This window comes from Armigeres subalbatus, chromosome 1, assembly GCF_024139115.2.
Source record: "Armigeres subalbatus isolate Guangzhou_Male chromosome 1, GZ_Asu_2, whole genome shotgun sequence".
NCBI classification, from domain to species: Eukaryota; Metazoa; Arthropoda; class Insecta; order Diptera; family Culicidae; genus Armigeres; species Armigeres subalbatus.
In genome coordinates, this window is record NC_085139.1 from 62,016,614 (window position 1) to 62,035,292 (window position 18,679).

Consider the following 18,679-nt stretch of genomic DNA (forward strand, 5'->3'; position numbering starts at 1 on the left):
ATAATAAATATGTGTACTGATGATGGTCTCGAGCTGCTGATGCTGTCCGGTCGGTTTGCTTTGGCTTTTTAGGCGTCGACAGCCTTCGTTACTGTAGTCAGTGCCAGTGGTTGCACTTGAACGCTTTACACCAAAAGGACATCGCAGCCACAAGCGGGACGCAGGCAGGCAGTCACAATGGAGATTTGTTTGACCGAAAAGAGTGGCAACCGTCCTAACGGAGGCAAAGGCTTTGCCTGAACAAAGGCTTACTCGGAATGAGACTGAGACTGTCCACAGGGTAGTGATGTTTCACCGGATTAAAGCTGTGTCCGACAGTGGTTGATCCTGGTGGGAATTTGAAATCTTGGTAAGACTCTGCAAATCTCGGTGCATGCTGGTGGTAGTTTTATGCTACGTGGGTTCATGAGAGATGTTCGCTACAGAGGTTAAACCAAGGTGATTTTTCAGTTTTATCCAAGAAAATAACTAAACTAAGTTAAATTTCGAATTAAATTGATCACACAAATGGATGTAAACATCAAAATATGATATCTGATTGATTATTATTGTGATGTCGTACTTTGCCCGATTACGACCTATATTGAGAATTTCCAAACATTCAACGAATCGCCTACTCCAAAATCTCTTCACTTCGCAGAGTTTCGTTCATTTTACAGCCAGCTAGCAGCCATTGAATCCTAATGGGATAATTTGTGATAGGCACCCAAGTCAGAGGAACAACAACAAGAAGCTGCTTATATCTGCGAATAGAGTGCCATCAAAATAGCAGGAAGGGATGAGATGGGTTGTGAGGCGAAAGGACTTGCTTGCTCTGCCCAGGCGTTGAATGGCAATACGAGAGATTAATGGCCCCAGCAGAGCAAGCTCAAGCGCCAAGCACGTCAGCATCAATTAATAATAGGACAACGCGATTAGGTCGGTCATTATCGCGATGTTACACTTCTGATGGCTGCGGAAGAGGTGGGCTGGCTCTCGTTGGGTGTGAGCGTCGAAACGTGTGAGGATGAGGAATTTTCCCGGAACCACTTTTTGATTGGGATAAACGACGGACCCATCCAGCGCAATCCGTTCACGCCCTTCGCGTAAAGAGATATAAACAGGGCACCATCATCTCCAGCAAAGACACATTAATTCGTCATACGTGTGTCCATTCGCAGTGAGGCAAAAATGCAGCAGCGCGCTACTGGTGGACCCTCAACGTGTTTTCATTTCCTAAGAACACATGGTCGGCGGAGAAAAGGACAAATGCTTTCACATATCCAACCAGTGCAGTAGGGGACAATTTTGCTGTGAAGTTGCACAGTGGCGGGCTGGCCGAAATCGGATTTATCATGATATGCCATAGAAACTCCGAAAAGCGCAATTTATGGCAACGAATCAGGTAACATCGCAAACAGCAATAATAGTTGAAGGTCATCTGATCATTTTCAGAAATGTAGCTTAGTTTAGGAGTAATCACCTTAGTTGCTACTCCGCGAATGGTCTAAACTATAAAGCAACATGATGGAAAATGACCAAAACGAAATGGAATTGGGTTATACAACCTATTATCAATAGATAATATTTTAAAATTTTGCTTGAAAGTCAAGCTACGATGCGAGAAGCGGGTATGTAATCAAACGAGCCCATTCTCTGGACAGCACAGTTGACTGCGGGCCCAAAACGATCCAGAAAAACCTTGTAGCGACACGGCATCGCAGGTGTTTCCGACCATCATCGTAGGGGCTAAAACCAACGAAAACAACGTCCATTTGCTAGACCTCCATCATGTAGCAGAACGTTTCTACTCAACTTATGATTTAGTACGGACGGTACAAAATACGAATCTATGACAAAAGGTCAAAAGATAAAAGATCAAAAGGACAAAAGGTCGAAAGACAAAAGGTCAAAACGACAAAAAGACGAAAAAACAAAACGTCGAAAGAAGCATAAGGTCGATTGGACAAAAGGGCCAAAAGGTACAAAAGATAGAATAAAAACAAAAGATTTAAAAACACAAAAGGCCAATCAAGAACAAGTTGATAGCAAATTTTTGAATTTGTGAAATGCATTTAACTTCAAGCATACTCAATCTCATCCAGGAGGAGATTGGCTGGCTGACGAACAACGAAGCCCCTGGGGTTGACCAACTACCAGGAGAGCTATTTTAACACTGTGGTGAGGCACTGGCGCTGTACTGGCCACTGGGTCATTAGCTACCAAGATTTGGGAAGAGTAAGTTTTGGCGCAGGATGGGGTGGAAGGCGTCGTGTGTCCCATATACAAAAAGGACGATAAGCTGGAATTTAGCAACTACCGCGTAATCACATTGCTGAACGCCACCTACAAGGTACTCTCCCAAATTTTATGCCGTCGACTAGCACCAATTGCAAGGGAGTTCGTGGGACAGTACCAGGCGGGTTTCATGGGCGAACGCTCCTCCACGGACCAGGTGTTCGCCATTCGTCTAGTACTGCAGAAATGCCACGAATACAACGTACCCACATATCATCTATCAATCGACTTCAAAGCCGCATATGCACGAACTAGGATTTCCGGATAAACTGACACGGTTGATCAAGGCGACGATGGATCAGGTGATGTGCGTAGTTCAAGTTTCAGGGGCATTCTCGAGTCCCTCCGAAACCCGCAGCGGGTTACGGCAAGGTGATGGTCTTTCGTGTCTGCTATTCAACATCGCTTTGGAAGGGATAATACGAAGAGCAGGGATCAACACGAGTGGTACAATTTTCAATATGTCTACATCAGCCTGAAGAGAGAAGCTAAGCCGATCGGACTAGTCATCAACACGTCGAAGACGATGTACCTGATAGGAAGAGGTTCAAGAGAAGACAATGTGAGCCACCCACCGCGAGTTTGCATCGTTGGTGACGAAATCGAGGTGGTAGAAGAATTCGTGTACTTGGGCTCACTGGTGACTGCCGAAAATGATACCGGCAGAGAAATCAGGAGACGCATAGTGGCTGGAAATCGTACGTACTTTGGACTCCGCATGACGTTCCGATCGAATAGAGTTCGCCGCCGTACCAAACTGACTATCTACAAAACGCTCATTAGACCGGTAGTTCTCTACGGAAACGAGGCCGATGCTCGTGGAGGACCAACGCGCACTTGGAGTTTTCGAAAGGAAAGTGCTGCGTACCATCTATGGTGGGGTGCAGATGGTGGACGGTACGTGGAGGAGGCGAATGAACCACGAGTTGCATCAGCTGCAAGGAGAACCATCCATCGTTCACATCGCAAAAATCGGACGACTGCGGTGGGCCGGGCACGTAGCCAGTATGTCGGACAGTAACCCGGTGAAAATGGTTCTCGACAATGATCCGACGGGCACAAGAAGGCGAGGTGCGCAGCGGGCAAGGTGGATCGATCAGGTGGAAGATGACTCACGGACTCTCCGTAAACTGCGTGGTTGGTGATGTGTAGCCATGGACCGAGCCGAATGGAGAAGCCTCTTATATACCGCACAGCCCACTTCCGCCTTAGTCTGAATAAATAATAATAATAAATTGAGTATCATCATATAACATACTCATTATAATAACATACTCATCTCATCAATCAAAGTTGAAGAATGAGCGTAGGATGCTCGTTAACTATAGTTTCGTAAATATTACGCCAATTGTGCTAAACTTGTGTTATCAGAATAAAAGCAAATTACCGCAATAATGGGACGCAGTTGCCTCTCGTTGCGATATATTTTGAAGGTCATTCCTATTGTTGCGGTATTGCATGTAATTCTTATGAGGTTCGATACGACAACAATAGGACCTTAGCACCGCAATAATAGGCTCAAAGGATTCAAGTTTCTAATAAAAAATGTTGATTTTTCAAAATTTTGACCGGAATTTTGTCAAACCAAAGATGTTGTTATAGTCGTTAGTTCGAAGAGTTTTAGCGTATACAGAATTGTTTTTAATGCTCTTATATCCAGAATGGACTATTTGAACACTACCGCAACATTAGGACATACCACAACGATAGGACGTTTTACTCTATCTACATAGGTTTTCTAAATGTGGCTTCGATCTGTCAAAATGACGCCCGCCGGAACCACGCAAGCATACGCACATCAAATACACCGGCGTGTAATTCACGCCGATGTATTTGATGTGCATGTGCTTGCTTGGCTCGGGCTTGCGCCATTTTGACAGATCAAAGTGACAGTTTTTGTCAACTGTGTAGGTGCGAAATTGATTCTCTCCGTAGCAGTTTCCTGTCTATTTCGTCCTTTGGTTCCTTTCGACCTTTTATTCTTTTTGATCTTTTGTTTCTTTCTACCTTTTGACCTTTTGACCCTTTTGACATTTTGTCCCGTTCAACGTTTTGTCGTTTCGACCTGTGATGGGCGGCGGCGTGGGTTTGTGTGAACCAGTTTCAAGCGCCAACATTTTCTTGGAGTTTCTTCAAAAGTTCTTCAACAAATTCCTCCGGAAGCTGCACAAGTTCATTAAGAAGCTCATCAAGATATTCTTCTGGACATTCCTCCAGATATTCCTCCGACAGTGTCTCTGGGAAGTTCCTCCAGGAATTCCTATAGAAGCTCCTCCAGGAATTCTTATGGAAGTTCGGGAATTCCTCCGGAAGTTCCTCCGGGAATTCCTCCGGAAGTTCCTCCGGGAATTCCTCCGGAAGTTCCTCCGGGAATTCCTCCAGAAGTTCCTCCGGGAATTCCTCCGGAAGTTCCTCCGGGAATTCCTCCGGAAGTTCCTCCGGGAATTCCTCCAGAAGTTCCTCCGGGAATTCCTCCGGAAGTTCCTCCGGAATTCCTCGGAAGTTCCTCCAGAATTCCTCCGGAAGTTCCTCCGAATTCCTCCGGAAGTTCCTCCGGAATTCCTCCGGAAGTTCCTCCGAATTCCTCCGGAAGTTCCTCCGGGAATTCCTCCGAAGTTCCTCCGGAATTCCTCCGAAGTTCCTCCGGAATTCCTCCGAAGTTCCTCCGGGAATTCCTCCGGAAGTTCCTCCGGGAATTCCTCCGAAGTTCCTCCGGGAATTCCTCCGGAAGTTCCTCCGAAGTTCCTCCGGAAGTTCCTCCGAAGTTCCTCCGGAAGTTCCTCCGGAAGTTCCTCCGGAATTCCTCCGAAGTTCCTCGGAAGTTCCTCCGGAATTCCTCCGAAGTTCCTCCGGAATTCCTCCGGAAGTTCCTCCGAATTCCTCCTCCGGAAGTTCCTCCGGGAATTCCTCCCGAAGTTCCTCCGGGAATTCCTCCTCCGGAAGTTCCTCCTGGGAATTCCTCCTCCGTAAGTTCCTCTAGGAATTCCTCCTCCGGGAGTTCATGCAGGAATTCCTGCTCCAGAAGTTCCTCCAGCAATTCCTCCTCCGGAAGCTCCTCCGGGAATTCCTCCTCCGGAAGTTCCTCCGGGAACTCCTCCGGAAGTTCCTCCGGGAACTCCTCCGGAAGTTCCTCCGGGAACTTCTCCTCCGGAAGTTCCTCCGGGAACTTCTCCTCCGGAAGTTCCTCCGGGAACTTCTCCTCCGGAAGTTCCTCCGGGAACTTCTCCTCCGGAAGTTCCTCCGGGAACTTCTCCTCCGGAAGTTCCTCCGGGAACTTCTCCTCCGGAAGTTCCTCCGGGAATTTCTCCTCCGGAAGTTCCTCCGGGAATTCCTCCGGAAGTTCCTCCGGGAATTCCTCCGGAAGTTCCTCCGGAAGTTCCTCCGGGAATTCCTCCGGAAGTTCCTCCGACGACTCCCCCGGAAGTTCCTCCGCTAATTCCTCCGGAAGTTCCTCCGGGAATTCCTCCGGAAGTTCCTCCGGGAATTCCTCCGGAAGTTCCTCCGGGAATTCCTCCGAAGTTCCTCCGGGAATTCCTCCGGAAGTTCCTCCGGAATTCCTCCGAAGTTCCTCCGGAATTCCTCCGGAAGTTCCTCCGAATTCCTCCGAAGTTCCTCCGGGAATTCCTCCGGAAGTTCCTCCGGAATTCCTCCGAAGTTCCTCCGGAATTCCTCCGGAAGTTCCTCCGGGAATTCCTCCGGAAGTTCCTCCGAATTCCTCCGAAGTTCCTCCGGGAATTCCTCCGGAAGTTCCTCCGGGAATTCCTCCGGAAGTTCCTCCGAATTCCTCCGGAAGTTCCTCCGAATTCCTCCGAAGTTCCTCCGAATTCTCCGAAGTTCCTCCGGGAATTCCTCCGGAAGTTCCTCCGAATTCCTCCGGAAGTTCCTCCGAATTCCTCCGGAAGTTCCTCCGGAATTCCTCCGGAAGTTCCTCCGAATTCCTCCGGAAGTTCCTCCGGGAATTCCTCCGAAGTTCCTCCGGAATTCCTCCGAAGTTCCTCCGGGAATTCCTCCGGAAGTTCCTCCGGGAATTCCTCGAAGTTCCTCCGGAATTCCTCCGGAAGTTCCTCCGGAATTCCTTCGAAGTTCCTCCGGGAATTCCTCCGAAGTTCCTCCGGGAATTCCTCCGAAGTTCCTCCGGGAATTCCTCCGGAAGTTCCTCCGGAATTCCTCCGGAAGTTCCTCCGGGAATTCCTCCGAAGTTCCTCCGAATTCCTCCGGAAGTTCCTCCGGAATTCTCCTCCGAAGTTCCTCCGGGAATTCCTCCTCCGAAGTTCCTCCGAATTCCTCCTCCGGAAGTTCCTCCGGGAATTCCTCCTCCGAAGTTCCTCCGGGAATTCCTCCGGAAGTTCCTCCGGGAATTCCTCTCCTCCGGAAGTTCCTCCGGGAATTCCTCCTCCAGAAGTTCCTCCAGAATTCCTCCTCGGAAGTTCCTCCGGGAATTCCTCCTCCGGAAGTTCCTCCGGGAATTCCTCCTCCGGAAGTTCCTCCGAAATTCCTCCTCCGGAAGTTCCTCCGGGAATTCCTCCTCCGGAAGTTCCTCCGGGAATTCCTCCTCCGGAAGTTCCTCCGAATTCCTCCTCCGGAAGTTCCTCCGGGAATTCCTCCTCGGAAGTTCCTCCGGAATCCCTTCTCCGGAAGTTCCTCCGGGAATTCCTCCTCCGAAGTTCCTCCGAATTCCTCCTCCGGAAGTTCCTCCTGGGAATTCCTCCTCCGGAAGTTCCTCCTGGAATTCCTCCTCCGGAAGTTCCTCCAGGAATTCCTCCTCCGGAAGTTCCTCCGGGAATTCCTCCTCCGGAAGTTCCTCCGAATTCCTCCTCCGGAAGTTCCTCCGGAATTCCTCCTCCGAAGTTCCTCCGGGAATTCCTCCTCCGGAAGTTCCTCCGAATTCCTCCTCCGGAAGTTCCTCCGAATTCCTCCTCGGAAGTTCCTCTGGAATTCCTCCGGAAGTTCCTCCGGGAATTCCTCCTCCGAAGTTCCTCCGGAATTCCTCCTCGGAAGTTCCTCCGAATTCCTCCTCCGGAAGTTCCTCCGGGAATTCCTCCTCCGGAAGTTCCTCCAGGAATTCCTCCTCCGGAAGTTCCTCCGGGAATTCCTCCTCCGGAAGTTCCTCCGAATTCCTCCGGAAGTTCCTCCGGGAATTCCTCCTCCGGAAGTTCCTCCTGGGAATTCCTCCGGAAGTTCCTCCAGAATTCCTCCGGAAGTTCCTCCGGGAATTCCTCGGAAGTTCCTCCGGGAATTCCTCCGAAGTTCCTCCGGAATTCCTCTCCGAAGTTCCTCCGGAATTCCTCCGAAGTTCCTCCGGGAATTCCTCCGGAAGTTCCTCCGAATTCCTCCGGAAGTTCCTCCGGAATTCCTCCGAAGTTCCTCCGGAATTCCTCCGGAAGTTCCTCCGAATTCCTCCGAAGTTCCTCCTGGAATTCCTCCGGAAGTTCCTCCGGAATTCCTCCGGAAGTTCCTCCGGAATTCCTCCGGAAGTTCCTCCGAATTCCTCCGGAAGTTCCTCCGAATTCCTCCGGAAGTTCCTCCGGGAATTCCTCCGAAGTTCCTCCGGAATTCCTCCGAAGTTCCTCCGGAATTCCTCCGGAAGTTCCTCCGGGAATTCCTCCTGAAGTTCCTCCGGAATTCCTCCGAAGTTCCTCCGGGAATTCCTCCGGAAGTTCCTCCGGAATTCTCCTCCGAAGTTCCTCCGGGAATTCCTCCGGAAGTTCCTCCGGAATTCCTCGGAAGTTCCTCCGAATTCCTCCGAAGTTCCTCCTGGAATTCTCCTCCGGAAGTTCCTCCGGAATTCCTCCGGAAGTTCCTCCGGGAATTCCTCCGAAGTTCCTCCCGAATTCCTCCGGAAGTTCCTCCGGGAATTCCTCGGAAGTTCCTCCGAATTCCTCCGGAAGTTCCTCCGGGAATTCCTCCGAAGTTCCTCCGGAATTTCCTCGGAAGTTCCTCCGGGAATTCCTCCGGAAGTTCCTCGGGAATTCCTCCGGAAGTTCCTCCAGAATTCCTCCGGAAGTTCCTCCTGGGAATTCCTCGGAAGTTCCTCCAGGGAATTCCTCCGGAAGTTCCTCCGGGAATTCCTCCGGAAGTTCCTCCGGGAATTCCTCCGGAAGTTCCTCCAGAATTCCTCCTCCAGGAAGTTCCTCCGAATTCCTCCTCCGGAAGTTCCTCCGGGAATTCCTCCGGGAATTCCTCCGGAAGTTCCTCCGGAAGTTCCTCCGGGAATTCCTCCTCCGGAAGTTCCTCCGGGAATTCCTCCTCCGGAAGTTCCTCCGGAAGTTCCTCCGGGAATTCCTCCTCCGGAAATTCCTCCGGGAATTCCTCCTCCGGAAGTTCCTCTTCCGGAAGTTCCTCCGGGAATTCCTCCTCCGGAAGTTCCTCCGGGAATTCCTCCAGAAGTTCCTCCGGGAACTCCTTCGGATGTTCCTCCGGAAGTTCCTCCGGGAATTCCTCTGAAGTTCCTCCGGGAATTCCTCCGGAAGTTCCTCCGGGAATTCCTCCTCCGGAGTTCCTCCGGGAATTCCTCCTCCAGGAAGTTCCTCCTGAATTCCTCCTCCGGAAGTTCCTCAGGAAAATTCCTCCGGAATTCCTCCTCCGGAAGTTCCTCCGGGAATTCCTCAAGTTCCTCCTCCGGAAGTTCCTCCGGGAATTCCTCCTCCGGAAGTTCCTCCGGAATTCCTCCGGAAGTTCCTCCGAATTCCTCAAGTTCCTCTGAATTCCTCCCGGAAGTTCCTCCGGGAATTCCTCCTGGAAGTTCCTCCTGGAATTCTCCGAAGTTCCTCCGAATTCCGTTCCTCCGGAATTCCTCCGGAAGTTCCTCCTCTGGAATTCCTCCGGAAGTTCCTCCGGGAATTCCTCCGGAAGTTCCTCCGGTTCCTCCTCCGGAAGTTCCTCCGAATTCCTCCTCGGAAGTTCCTCCGGAATTCCTCCTCCAAGTTCCTCCGAATTCCTCGGAAGTTCCTCAGGAATTCCTCCTCCGGAAGTTCCTCCTGGAAATTCCTCCTCCGGAAGTTCCTCCGAATTCCTCCTCCGGAAGTTCCTCCGGAATTCCTCCGGAATTCCTCCTGAGTTCCTCCAATTCCTCCAGTTCCTCCTCCAATTCCTCCGGAAGTTCCTCCAGGAATTCCTCCAAGTTCCTCCGAATTCCTCCGGAAGTTCCTCCGGAATTCCTCCGGAAGTTCCTCCAAATTCCTCCGGAAGTTCCTCAGGAATTCCTCCAGGAAGTTCCTCCGGGAATTCCTCCGGAAGTTCCTCCTGGGAATTCCTCCGGAAGTTCCTCCAGAATTCCTCCGGAAGTTCCTCCGGGAATTCCTCCGGAGTTCCTCCTGAATTCCTCCGGAAGTTCCTCCTGAATTCCTCCGGAAGTTCCTCCTGAATTCCTCCAAGTTCCTCCGAATTCCTCCGCCTGAGTTCCTCCCGAATTCCTCGGAAGTTCCTCCGGAATTCCTCCGGAAGTTCCTTCCGGAGGAATTCCTGAGAAACTTCCGGAGGAATTCTGGAGGAACTTCCGGAGGAGGAATTCCCGGAGGAACTTCCGGAAGATGAATTCCGGAGGAACTTCCGGAGGAGGAATTGCTGGAGGAACTTCCGGAGGAACTTCTGAAGGAGGAATTCCTGGAGGGACTTCTGTAGGAGAAATTCCTGGAGGAACTTCCGAGGAGGAATTCTGAGGAACTTCCGGAGGAGGAATTCCTGAGGAACTTCCGGAGGAGGAATTCTGAGGAACTTCCGGAGGAGGAATTTCCGGAGGAACTTCCGGAGGAGGAATTCCTGAGTGAACTTCCGGAGGAGGAATTGCTGGAGGAACTCCCGGAAGAACTTCTGGAGGAGAAATTCCTGGAGGAACTTCCGAAGGAGAAACTCCTGGAGGAACTTTCGGGGAGGGATTCCCGCAGGAATTTCCGGAAGAGGTATTTCTGGAGGAACTTTCGGAGAAGGAATTCCTGCAGAAACTTCCGGAGGAGGAATTTCTGGAGGAACTTCCGGAGGAGGAATTTCTGGAGGAACTTTCGGAGGAGGAATTTCTGGAGGAACTTCCGGAGGAGGAATTTCTGGAGGAACTTCCGGAGGAGGAATTCCTGAGGAACTTCCTGGAGGAGGAATTCCTGGAGGAACTTCCGTAGGAGAAATTAACGGAGGAACTTTCGAGGAGGAATTCTGGAGGAACTTCCGGAGGAGGAATTCCTGGAGGAACTTCCGGAGGAGGAATTCCGGAGGATTTTCCGGAGGAGGAATTCTCGGAGGAACTTCCGGAGGAGGAATTCCTGGAGGAACTTCCGGAGGAGGAATTCCTGGAGGAACTTCCGAGGAACTTCCGAGGAATTCCTGAGGAATTTCCGGAGGAATACCTGGAGGAACTTCCGGAGTAATTCCTGGAGGAACTTCCGGGAGAATACTTGGAGGAGCTTCCGAAGTAATTCCTGGAGGGTCTTCCGAAGGAATTCCCGGAGGAACTTCCGAGGAATTCCTGGAGGAATTTCCGAAGGAATTCCCGGAGGAACTTCCGAGGAATTCCCGGAGGAACTTCCGGAGGAATTACCGGAGGAACTTCCGAAGGAATTCCTGGAGGAACTTCCGGAGGAATTCCCGGAGGAACTTCCGGAGGAACTTCCTGGAGGAACTTTCGAGGGAATTCCCGGAGGAACTTCCGAGGAATTCCCGGAGGAACTTCCGGAGGAATTCCTGAGGAACTTCCGGAGGAATTCTCGGAGGAACTTCCGGAGGAGGAATTCCTGGAGGAACTTCCGGAGGAATTCCTGGAGGAACTTCCGGAGGAATTCCTGGAGGAACTTCCGGAGGAATTCCTGGAGGAACTTCTGGAGGAGGAATTTCTGGAGGAACTTCCGGAGGAGGAATTTCTGGAGGAACTTCCGGAGGAGGAATTTCTGGAGGAACTTCCGGAGGAGGAATTTCTGGAGGAACTTCCGGAGGAGGAATTTCTGGAGGAACTTCCGGAGGAGGAATTTCTGGAGGAACTTCCGGAGGAGGAATTCCTGAGGAACTTCCGGAGGAGGAATTTCTGGAGGAACTTTCGGAGGAGGAATTTCTGGAGGAACTTCCGGAGGAGGAATTTCTGGAGGAACTTCCGGAGGAGGAATTTCTGGAGGAACTTCCGGAGGAACTTCCGGAGGAGGAATTCCTGGAGGAACTTCCGGAGGAATTCCTGGAGGAACTTCCGGAGGAATTCCTGGAGGAACTTCCGGAGGAATTCCTGGAGGAACTTCCGGAGGAGGAATCCGGAGGAACTTCCGGAGGAGGAATTCCCGGAGGAACTTCCGGAGGAGGAATTCCCGGAGGAACTTCCGGAGGAGGAATTCCCGGAGGAACTTCCGGAGGAGGAATTCCCGGAGGAACTTCCGGAGGAGGAATTCCCGGAGGAACTTCCGGAGGAGGAATTCCCGGAGGAACTTCCGTAGGAGAAATTCACGGAGGAACTTTCGGAGGAGGAATTCCCGGAGGAACTTCCGGAGGAGGAATTCCCGGAGGAACTTCCGGAGGAGGAATTCCCGGAGGATTTTCCGGAGGAGGAATTCCCGGAGGAACTTCCGGAGGAGGAATTCCCGGAGGAACTTCCGGAGGAGGAATTCCCGGAGGAACTTCCGGAGGAACTTCCGGAGGAATTCCCGGAGGAACTTCCGGAGGAATTCCCGGAGGAACTTCCGGAGGAATTCCCGGAGGAACTTCCGGAGGAATTCCCGGAGGAACTTCCGGAGGAACTTTTCGCAGGAACTTCCGGAGGAATTCCCGGAGGAACCTCCGGAGGAATTCCCGGAGGAACTTCCGGAGGAATTCCCGGAGGAACTTCCGGAGGAATTCCCGGAGGAACTTCCGGAGGAATTCCCGGAGGAACTTCCGGAGGAATTCCGGAAGAACTTCCGGAGGAATTCATGGAGAAACTTCCGCAGGAATTCCTGGAGAAACTTCCGAAGGAATTCCTGGAGAAACTTCCAAAGGAATTCCTGAAGAACATTCCGAAGGAATTCCTGGAGGAACTTCCGGAGGAATTCCCGGAGGAACTTCCGGAGGAATTCCCGGAGGAACTTCCGGAGGAATTCCCGGAGGAACTTCCGGAGGAACTTCCGGAGGAATTCCCGGAGGAACTTCCGGAGGAATTCGGAGGAACTTCCGGAGGAATTCCTGAGGAACTTCCGAGGAATTCCTGAGGAACTTCCGGAGGAATTCCCGGAGGAACTTCCGGAGGAATTCCTGGAGGAACTTCCGGAGGAATTCCTGAGGAACTTCCGAGGAACTTCCGAGGAATTCTGGAGGAACTTCCGAGGAATTCCCGGAGGAACTTCCGGAGGAATTCCTGGAGGAACTTCTGGAGGAATTCCTGAGGAACTTCTGGAGGAATTCCGGAGGAACTTCCGGAGGAATTCGGAGGAACTTCCGGAGGAATTCCCGGAGGAACTTCCGAGGAATTCCTGGAGGAACTTCCGAGGAATTCCTGGAGGAACTTCCGGAGGAATTCCTGGAGGAACTTCTGGAGGAATTCTGAGGAACTTCTGGAGGAATTCCCGGAGGAACTTCCGGAGGAATTCCTGGAGGAACTTCCGAGGAATTCCTGAGGAACTTCCGGAGGAACTTCCGGAGGAATTCCTGAGAAACTTCCGAGGAATTCCCGGAGGAACTTCCGAGGAACTTCCGGAGGAGGAATTCTGGAGGAACTTCCGGAGGAGGAATTGGGAGGAACTTCCGGAGGAGGAATTTCTGAAGAAGAAACTTCCGGAGGAGGAATTTCTGGAGGAACTTCCGGAGGAGGACTTTCTGGAGGAACTTCCGGAGGAAGAATTTCTGGAGGAACTTCCGGAGGAGGAAGTGCTGGAGGAACTTCCGGAGGAGGTATTTGTGGAGGAACTTCCGGAGGAACTTCCGGAGGAGGAATTCCCGGAGGAACTTCCGGAGGAATTCCCGGAGGAATTCCCGGAGGAACTTCCGGAGGAATTCCCGGAGGAACTTCCGGAGGAACTTCCGGAGGAATTCCCGGAGGAACTTCCGGAGGAACTTCCGGAGGAATTCCCGAAGGAACTTCCGGAGGAATTCCCGGAGGAACTTCCGGAGGAATTTCGGAGGAACTTCCGGAGGAATTCCCGGAGGAACTTCGGAGGAATTCCCGGAGGAACTTCCGGAGGAATTCCTGGAGGAGCTTCCGGAGGAATTCGTGGAGGAACTTCCGGAGGAATTCCCGGAGGAACTTCCGGATGAATTCTGGAGGAATTCCCGGAGGAACTTCTGGAGGAACTTCTGGAGGAATTCCCGGAGGAACTTCCGGAGGAATTCCCGGAGGAACTTCCGGAGGAATTCCCGGAGGAACTTCCGGAGGAATTCCCGGAGGAACTTCCGGAGGAGGAACTTCCGGAGGAATTCCCGGAGGAACTTCCGGAGGAATTCCCGGAGGAACTTCCGGAGGAATTCCCGGAGGAACTTCCGGAGGAATTCCCGGAGGAACTTCCGGAGGAATTCCCGGAGGAACTTCCGGAGGAATTCCCGGAGGAACTTCCGGAGGAATTCCCGGAGGAACTTCTGGAGGAATTCCCGGAGGAACTTCCGGAGGAATTCCCGGAGGAACTTCCGGAGGAATTCCCGGAGGAACTTCCCGAACTTCCATAAGAATTCCTGGAGGAGCTTCTATAGGAATTCCTGGAGGAACTTCCCAGAGGTACTGTCGGAGGAATATCTGGAGGAATGTCCAGAAGAATATCTTGATGAGCTTCTTAATGAACTTGTGCAGCTTCCGGAGGAATTTGTTGAAGAACTTTTGAAGAAACTCCAAGAAAATGTTGGCGCTTGAAACTGGTTCACACAAACCCACGCCGCCGCCCATCACAGGTCGAAACGACAAAACGTTGAACGGGACAAAATGTCAAAAGGGTCAAAAGGTAGAAAGAAACAAAAGATCAAAAAGAATAAAAGGTCGAAAGGAACCAAAGGACGAAATAGACAGGAAACTGCTACGGAGAGAATCAATTTCCGGGAATTCCTCCGGAAGTTCCTCCGGGAATTCCTCCGGGAATTCCTCCGGAAGTTCCTCCGGGAATTCCTCCGGAAGTTCCTCCGGGAATTCCTCCGGAAGTTCCTCCGGGAATTCCTCCGGAAGTTCCTCCGGGAATTCCTCCGGAAGTTCCTCCGGGAATTCCTCCGGAAGTTCCTCCGGGAATTCCTCCGAAGTTCCTCCGGGAATTCCTCCGGAAGTCCCTCCGCGAACTCCTCCGGAAGTTCCCCCGGGACTTCCTCCGGAAGTTCCTCCAGGAATTCCTCCGGAAGTTCCTCCGGGAATTCCTCCGGAAGTTCCTCCGGGAATTCCTCCGGAAGTTCCTCCGGGAATTCCTCCGAAGTTCCTCCGAATTCCTCCGGAAGTTCCTCCGGGAATTCCTCCGGAAGTTCCTCCGGAATTCCTCCGAAGTTCCTCCGGGAATTCCTCCGGAAGTTCCTCCGGAATTCCTCCGGAAGTTCCTCCGGGAATTCCTCCGAAGTTTCTCCGAATTCCTCCGGAAGTTCCTCCGGAATTCCTCCGGAAGTTCCTCCGGGAATTCCTCCGGAAGTTCCTCCGGGAATTCCTCCGGAAGTTCCTCCGAATTCCTCCGGAAGTTCCTCCGGGAATTCCTCCGAAGTTCCTCCGGAATTCCTCCGGAAGTTCCTCCTGAATTCCTCCGGAAGTTCCTCCTGGAATTCCTCCGAAGTTCCTCCGAATTCCTCCGGAAGTTCCTCCGGAATTCCTCCGGAAGTTCCTCCGGGAATTCCTCCGGAAGTTCCTCCGGGAATTCCTCCGAAGTTCCTCCGAATTCCTCCGGAAGTTCCTCCGGGAATTCCTCCGGAAGTTCCTCCGGGAATTCCTCCGGAAGTTCCTCCGGAATTCCTCCGGAAGTTCCTCCGGAATTCCTCCGGAAGTTCCTCCGAAGTTCCTCCGAAGTTCCTCCGGAAGTTCCTCCGGGAATTCCTCCGAAGTTCCTCCGAATTCCTCCGGAAGTTCCTCCGGGAATTCCTCCGGAAGTTCCTCCGGAATTCCTCCGGAAGTTCCTCCGGGAATTCCTCCGGAAGTTCCTCCGAATTCCTCCGGAAGTTCCTCCGGAATTCCTCCGGAAGTTCCTCCGGGAATTCCTCCGAAGTTCCTCCGGGAATTCCTCCGGAAGTTCCTCCGGAATTCCTCCGGAAGTTCCTCCGAATTCCTCCGGAAGTTCCTCCGGGAATTCCTCCGGAAGTTCCTCCGGAATTCCTCCGGAAGTTCCTCCGAATTCCTCCGGAAGTTCCTCCGGGAATTCCTCCGGAAGTTCCTCCGGAATTCCTCCGAAGTTCCTCCGGAATTCCTCCGGAAGTTCCTCCGGAATTCCTCCGGAAGTTCCTCCGGGAATTCCTCCGGAAGTTCCTCCGGGAATTCCTCCGGAAGTTCCTCCGGGAATTCCTCCGGAAGTTCCTCCGGGAATTCCTCCGGAAGTTCCTCCGGGAATTCCTCCGGAAGTTCCTCCGGAAGTTCCTCCGGGAATTCCTCCGGAAGTTCCTCCGGGAATTCCTCCGGAAGTTCCTCCGGGAATTCCTCCGGAAGTTCCTTCGAGAATTCCTCCGGAAGTTCCTCCGAGAATTCCTCCGGAAGTTCCTCCGAGAATTCCTCCGGAAGTTCCTCCGAGAATTCCTCCGGAAGTTCCTCCGGGAATTCTTTTGGAAGTTCCTCCGGGAATTCCTCCGGAAGTTCCTCCGGGAATTCCTCCGGAAGTTCCTCCGGGAATTCCTCCGGAAGTTCCTCCGGGAATTCCTCCGGAAGTTCCTCCGGGAATTCCTCCGGAAGTTCCTCCGGGAATTCCTCCGGAAGTTCCTCCGGGAATTCCTCCGGAAGTTCCTCCGGGAATTCCTCCGGAAGTTCCCTCCCTTTCGGCCAAACGACCCTTCCGACCGAACGACCATTTCGGCCAAACGATGTTCGTTTGCGGAAAGCATTTTGTAAAAATTTAATATGAACTCTTGCAACCTGGTTGCCACACCAATATCGAGCCTGGCACGAAATTACAGCGGAAGGAAATGTTGGAAGAAACATGACGACGCAGTATGAACAACTTAGTCTAATGTATTCCACTACGTTTGCGTGCTATCTTTACAGCTACGTATTTCGACCTCAACTGTGAGGCCGTCTTCAGTGTCCCGTACTTGATTCGACAGTTGAAAATATTCCACTAAAAGAGCTCAAATATTTTTTTCTGATGTGGATGTGATTAAGGAAAAGTTTAAGAGCAAAAAAGTGGTGCTTGCGTATATTGCATCGCAAGATCCAGTAGCAGATGTTGCCGTTGCCTCGAGGAACATTCGGGAAGTTCTATCGTTGGATGAGCTTGAAAAAACAAGGAATGTAGGTGAAGTATTTTCCAGCCCTGCAATAGACGATCTGATTGACATCAGTGCAAAACTTTATACCTCCTGAACGTTTACTAGTAACGCATGTTTTTATGTTCAAATAAAACTCTATTATAATCGCTCGTTTTCAATTATAATCGAGAAAAATCGACATACAGGCTCTCACTCTGTAGACCAAGGTTCGATTCCCCGTGTTAGCCCGTTTTATTTTTTTACATTTAAAAATATGAGCCAAGAATTTAAATCAAACTATAACTTTGTTAAACATTATTTTGTTAAACACGGAGGTCAATTTGTTACATCGACTTGAGTGGAAATCTACAGGTTTTGTTCGAACTGTGAAAATACTTAGCCTTGACAGATCACAGACGACTCAACTATCACACGGTAAATATTCAACGCGATAAATGATTTGTCTGTGATAGATGTGAAACCGATTATGGAATATCTCATCATCTGATATAACTATGCAGTTTATGAACAACTGCGTTTGAAAAAAAAATGGTACATACTTACGAAGTGTAATTGATGTCAGAAATCTGAACTTTCACAGTACCTATTCTGTTGTTCATAACCTGTTTGAGATTGTTCGTCGTTCAGTAGCTGTCAAACATTTCGAGATCGCCATATACAACTCTATTATGGTGACAAAATTGTTGAGGCTGCGTAGTCCAGAGCAATCGAAACCATGTCTGTGCCATCCAATGTGTCCAACGAGAAACCCAAGGCATCAATTCCTGCGAATATCAATGAGCTACCAAGCTCCGCAACTACTAGACAACCACAATGGAATATTCTCCTGGTCGCTGCTGTTGTTAAATACAATCAAATCGACCTAGTAAAGGCATACCGTCAACAAATCTTCATTCATATATCGGGAATTAAACCGGCAGAAATATACAAAAAGTACAAAATTATCGTTTCTCTTCGCTCAAGGATATCTTGCGCACCGATACGGAATTTCTTGTAAGTACTGCCCAAGATTATAAGGAACAGTTTTTCGGAGTAAACACGGTCTGTATTTTTTTCTGAACATCTACGAGAAATTATTCCAGTAACAAGGGAGAATTCTTATGATTTTAAAGCGAAATTTTAATAAATTCCCAAAAGGATTTATTCTAAGCTTTCTCGTGAGACCTCCTTAGGTACTTGCCGAGTGAATTTCATAAACTGAGATTTTAACTCCCTTACACTTGAAATGAAAACTCATGGTCTGAGCAAAACTGCTTTTATATGACTGTCATTTATAAAGATTGAAATAATGCCCATACTTCGGCCACTGTACCTAGATCACATTTATGAGAAAGCAACGGTGCACAAAATCTCCCAAGCGCTAAAATGAGGGCAGAAACAGTTGGAGATGATAAACCAAAATGAATTCTTTACGCTTGCTCAATGTTAGGTGAAGTCAAATTGAAAATCAAATCACTTCAACATTGGGGGTTTTTCAATGTTCACTAATAACGTATGGATTTTGTTGAGTTTTCAAAACCCCATTCTTTTGTTTCTTTGGAGCGTAAGAAAACGACAATTCGTTCTTCCCTCCTTATAAGTCTTAGGTAATTAGTGTACGGATCCTTGATATTGATATTTTTGTCGAAATTACAAACCATTTCTCAATATCTCAAATTCTAAAAACTATTCAAACGCCTAGCTGAAAAAGATGATTCGATTTTTGTCTACACCTGCATCATAGTTCGTTTTCCCCAAACTTGTAACAATACAAGCGACCTGGTTTATGCTCTAAGGCGGCTTCCACCCACTGCTCCTAAACACCCTAACAAACCGGCGCTTACATGGTGTCGCAAATGGTAATGACTGAATCAAAAGAACATTCCACTCACCGAAACGGTGCTCGTCTTTTTGTTCCAGATTTACGACCATCACATCGTCGTCGTCCTCGGGCTCATCTTTTTTGTCGGTTCATTTTTAATCCAAACACCATCTGCGGCTGACTAAAAGTGGTGCTCATTTCCTCCCGAACGCACCAAACAAAAAAAAACCCTCTTTACTCACCGCGAATTACCGTACTCGAATTGAAACCATTAAAAAGTTAGTCTAGCGCTCGCTCACT